The following is a 6,000-nucleotide window of genomic DNA, read 5'->3' as shown; positions in this document are numbered from 1 at the left end:
AGGGGCTGTGTGTTTATTATCTCTGGGTGTACTGGAAAGCTTTTATTAATGAACTTACAGATATGTAATTTGAGATTTGTTTGGCATAGATTTTGAAGGTGTGTCAGTATTAACATGAAGGTAGGCTGCTTTGTAAAATGGTGAGGTTCTCACAGAAGTATTTCCACAGATGGACTGTCTAATCGCACATTCACAGCTGCAGGATTATTTGTAATTTGAGTATTAAGCACTGTCGCCCTTATCATGAACAGCAAGTTTTTGGTTTCATGTCTGCATCAGATTTAGCAACCCAGATTAAGCTCTTCTGGGTCATCTTTGTTAATCATTCGCTGCTTGAACCCTGTAAAAACAAATACCCGATAGGCAGCAAAAGTGACCTGAAAATGAAATTTCCATTCAAATATTTGACCTCGCTCATGAAAATTCCTTGAAACGCTTGAATCCCAGCTAACCGCCGGAAGACATTGGAGCATCATGGTGACTTCTGTAATAAGAATCGTCCTTTCTTCCCCTGTTCCTGATCTCCTAACCCGACTACAATAAGGACAACGGCCAGAATTTTACTGAACTTGAGCGGGCACGTGCCCGACCTGAACTCGGGTGAGATTGTTTGAGAAGACGTCGGGCGCGCGTCCCTCCATTTCATCACTCTCGTATGATACTACGGTTGGCGGATGCGCGCAGGAGTCAGAATTGCGCCCGCCGACAATTAAGAGGACAATTAAGCCCATTAAATATGCAATTGTCCCAAATTTTACAAGGATCGTGCACTTCTTTGCTTGGTGCACAGGCCAATTGGCCGGGCGCGTTCACGCTCTGTCACCTTTCTCGATCCAGGGCGGGATAAAAGGCCCCAATATGTCCGAGTTATATGTTTATGAAAAAGAACCTCAATCTACAGCCCAGCATTGGTTCCAATTATTTTGGCAAGACTCTCGACCAACTGCTCAGCGTTCGCCCATGTCAGTTTTGTCCTCTCTCAATCACCCCAGGATATTTATTTTGACTCAGATCTGTGACATCCCACAAGAAGGATAACTCGGGTACCTCTTGCTGCTGTCAGGGTGAATCTGTATCAGTGGTGTGCCTATAAAGCTACATCACCACATCATGAAAGATTGATTGTCGGGATGTCAGCATAAAGGTTTGAATGTCTAAACTAACTTGACAAAGTGAAAGCAAAGAGAAAAAGTGAAGATGAATAAATGCTTAGAAATCAAAGGGTGGAATTCTCCGAACCCCCCAGTCGGGGGCAGATGGCAGCGGGGCCCCCCCCGGCATTTCTCCAGGCCCCGAAGGTTTTGGCCAGTCCCGCCGGCGTGAAATGGACATGGTCCATCACAGCGGAACCTGGCTGGTAGGCCGTCTACCAGGGTCCACGGGGGGTGCGGTAGGATCTGGCCCCGGGGGCTGGGGGGGAAGCCCACACGGTGGCCTGGCCCGCGATCGGGGCCCACTGATCTGCGGGCGGGCCTGTGCCATGGGGTCACTCTTTCCCTCCGCGCCGGCTTGCGTATGCGCCAGAACACGGCAGCGATTCTGCGCATGCGTGGGACCACGGCGGCCCTTCGGTGCCGGTTGGCGCATCGCCAACCACTCCGGCGCCGGTCTAGCCCCCGGTGCGGAGGATTCTGCAACTTCCGGGTGGCCCGACGCCGGATTCGTTCGCGTCGTTCTTGCTGCCAGCGTCGGGCTATCCCGCCGATTGCGGGAGAATCCCGCCAAAAATGTTAAAATTGAAAGAATTAGCTCTGAATTCAAATGTTATTCTTTGCAATCACCTATTTCGATCATGAATTTGTGTAACAAAAGTCATCACAATGATAAACCAGGGGTACCTACGTTCAGATTGTTCAATAGGCAAAGTATTTTCTGAAGCAATATAGAACATAGAACATAGAACAGTACATCACAGAACAGGCCCTTCGGCCCTCGATGTTGTGTCGAGCAATGATCACCCTACTCAAACCCACGTATCCACCCTATACCCGTAACCCAACAACCCCACCCGTAACCTTACTTTTTAGGACACTACGGGCAATTTAGCATGGCCAATCCACCTAACCCGCACATCTTTGGACTGTGGGAGGAAACCGGAGCACCCGGAGGAAACCCACGCACACACGGGGAGGACGTGCAGACTCCGCACAGACAGTGACCCAGCAGGGAATCGAACCTGGGACCCTGGAGCTGTGAAGCATTTATGCTAACCACCGCTGGCTGACCCTTCACTGGATGGCCAGCATGAAACTGCATTCTCCCAGCACTCATAGGTGGAAGAGGATCCCATGACCTTTAAGATATTTAAGGAGAAAATGCCACTGCTTGGCCAGTGACAGCTAAGGGCACGGCTATCGATGGTGGGACAAAGCTAATTTTTGTAACTCTCGCAATCTCAATCTTTCCTTACCCGAGGCTCAAAACAGGAATAAAGGAAGTCAAAACACATACAAATGCTTCAACTTTCATCAGCTACGTTCAGCACAGGATCACAAAAAATAGGAACAGGATGACCATTTGGTCCATTGAGCCTGCTACCCAATTCTGTATGGCTGACCTTGGGCTTTAATTCCATTTTCCCGCTTGCTCCCCATATATTCCTTGATCTTCTGAGAGACCAAAAATCTGTCTATTCCAGCCTTAAATGTATTCAATAATGGCACATCCATAACCCTCTGGGGTAGAGAATTTCACAAACCTTTGAATAAAGTAATTTCTTCTTATCTCAGACCTAAATGATTGGCCCCTTATCTTGAGACTTTTCCCCCATTTTTTAGATTCCGCAACCAGCAAAATCAATCTCTCTGCATCTACCCGACCACACTCCCTTCATAATTTTGTAGGTCTCCGTGAGACCGTTCTCAATCTTCTAACCTGCAGAGACTATAGGACCAATTTACTCAACCTATAATCATAAGACACCCCCTCATCCCAAGCGCCAACTCAGTGAATCACCGTTGCCTCCAATGTAAATATATCCTTTCTTGAATGTGGAGACCTTAACTGCACACAATGTTCCTGATGTGGTCTCACCAAAACCCTATACAATTGTAGCAGGAAGTCTTCACTCCAGTACACCAACCCCCTTGCTTCCTTATACCAGCACACCCAAGTTTCTTTGAATATCAACACTTATAAATTTCACACCTTTGAAAAAAGATTCTGCCTTTCTACTCTAACAACCAAAGTGAATACCTTAATGCTTTCCTATATGTTATACTCCATCTGCCACCATGTTACCCACCCACGTAACCTGCTTTTTTCTCTTTGCAACTTCTATGTGTGCTCCCCGCAGCTTATCTTTCCAATGAGCTTCGTATCATCAGCAAATTTGCTCTTTTTCTCATCATCTAGGCCATTAATATAGATTTTAAGTGGCTGAGGAACCAGCAGTGATCCCGGGGCAGTATACTATTCGCTGTCTGCCAACTTGAAAATGCTCTGATTATGCCCACTATCTGCTTTCTATCCATGACCAATCTCTATCCATACAAATATATTGCCTCATCTTCATGAATACTTGCCTTGTCTATTAACCTTTCATATGGCACCATATTAAATAACATTTGTAAATTCAGGTATACCACAATTACTGGGTCCCCTTTATCTACCCTGCTAGTTACACCCTGAAAAAAACTCTAATCAATTTGTCAAACAAAATTTCCCTTTAGTAAAACCATGTTGACTTTTTCTAATCATACTCTACTTTTCTAAGTGCATTGTTGAAAATTCCTTAATAGTAGATTCCAGCATTTTGCCAACAATTGATGTCAGGCTGTTGACTGATATAGTTCATTAGCTTTTCTCCCTCCTTTCTTGAACAGTGCTGCAACTTCCAATTTGATGAGACCTGTCCAAACTCTAAGGAATTTTGGAGAATCATAGCTAGCACATCAACATCTCTGTAGCTATCTCTTTTAAAATGATAGGGTGCAGGTCATCAGCTCATGGGGATTTTTATCCCTTAAGTTTCTCCAATACTCTTTCTCTGTTGATATTAATTTTGTTAATTTCCTCACTTCTTTTAGCCCCTAGGGTTATCAACTATTTCTGGTATGAAGTTTATATTTGCTCCCGTGAAGAGAAGCACAAAATATTTGTTCAATGCCTCCACCATTTCTTCTTTCCCATTATAATTTCTCTTGTCCCTCTTTCTAAGGGACACATGTTTACTTTAGCTACTCTCTTCCTTTTTATGCACTTCTGAAAGTTCTTGCAATAAGTTTTCATATGTTTGGCTTTTTTACTCATATTCTATGTTTCCCCTTTTTAAAATCAACATTTAGTGGCCCTTTACTGGTTTCTAGAGCACTTCCAATCCTCACACATGCTGCTTTTGTTTTTGCAACATTGTAAGTCTCCCCTTTTAATCTTTTAAAAAAATATTTTTATTCTCCTCTTTCACATTTTCTCCCAAATTTAAACCCACCAACAATAAACAATAATCAGTAATGAATGTAATGTAGATTACGTGGAATGTAAGGGGGCTGAATGGGCCGGTTAAAAGATCAAGGGTCTTCTCGCACCTGAAGGGACTGAAGGCTGATGTAGCGATGTTGCAGGAGACTCACTTGAGGGTAGCAGATCAGGTCCGCCTGAGAAGGGGGTGGGTGGGACAGGTGTTCCACTCAGGCTTGGATGTCAAGAACCGGGCGGTGGCGATTCTGGTGGGAAAGAGGGTGTCGTTCGTGGCGGCAGAAGTGGTGGCAGACAAGGAGGGCAGGTATGTGATGGTGAGGGGTAGGTTGCAGGGAGAGAATGTGGTGCTGGTGAATGTGTATGCCCCGAATTGGGACGACGCGGGCTTTATGAGGCGCCTGCTGGGCCTCATCCCGGGACTGGAGGCAGGGGGCCTGATCATGGGAGGGGACTTTAATACGGTGTTGGACCCTGGGCTGGATAGATCGAGTTCCAGGACGAATAGGAGGCCGGCAGCGGCAGAGGTGTTAAGGGGGTTTATGGAGCAGATGGGAGGGGTAGACCCATGGAGATTTGGTAGGCCTAGGGCGAGGGAGTATTCTTTTTTCTCCCACGTCCACAGAGTGTACTCCAGGATAGACTTTTTCGTATTGAACAGGGGGCTGATACCGAGAGTGCAGGACACGGAGTACTCGGCCATTGCGATATCGGACCATGCACCACATTGGGTGGACGTGGAATTGGGGGAGGCGCGGGATCAGCGCCCGTTGTGGCGCCTGGAGGTGGGGCTGTTGGCGGACGAAGAGGTGTGCAGATGGGTTAGAACGGGCATTGAGAACTATCTGGGTACGAACGACACGGGTGAGGTGCAGGTGGGGACGGTCTGGGAGGCCTTGAAAGCAGTGATTAGAGGAGAGCTGATCTCCATAAGGGCACACAGAGAGAGGAAGGAGAGGCAGGAAAGGGAGAGGCTGGTGGGGGAGCTCCTAGAAGTAGATAGGAAATATGCGGCGGCACCAGAGGAGGGGCTATTGAGGGAGCGGCGCAGTTTACAGGCCAGGTTCGACCTACTGACCACTAGGAAGGCGGAGACGCAGTGGAGAAGGGCGCAGGGTGCGGCGTATGAGTACGGGGAAAAGGCGAGCAGGATGCTGGCACACCAGCTTCGTAAGCGAGATGCAGCCAGAGAGATTGGGGGAGTGAGAGAGAGGGGTGGGGACGTAGTGCAGAAGGGGCAAGAGGTGAATAGGGTCTTCAGGAACTTCTACAGGGAATTGTATAGGTCTGAACCGCCGAAGAGGAGAGGGGGAATAGAGAACTTTCTCGACAAATTGAGGTTCCCAAAGGTACAGGAGGAGCTGGTAGAAGGGTTGGGGGCGCCGATAGAGCTGCAGGAGCTAATTAAAGGGATAGGCCAGATGCAGGCGGGGAAGGCGCCGGGGCCGGATGGGTTCCCGGTGGAGTTTTACAGGAAATTTGTGGACTTGGTGGGCCCAGTGCTGGTGAGAGCCTTTAATGAGGCGCGCGAGGGGGGGGTTTTGCCCCCAACAATGTCGCAGGCCCTGATCTCCTTGATTTTGA

The sequence above is a fragment of the Scyliorhinus canicula genome, chromosome 17 (assembly GCF_902713615.1).
Source record: "Scyliorhinus canicula chromosome 17, sScyCan1.1, whole genome shotgun sequence".
Taxonomy (NCBI): domain Eukaryota; kingdom Metazoa; phylum Chordata; class Chondrichthyes; order Carcharhiniformes; family Scyliorhinidae; genus Scyliorhinus; species Scyliorhinus canicula.
The sequence above is the reverse complement of the archived record's forward strand: the minus strand, read 5'-3'. Positions refer to the sequence as shown.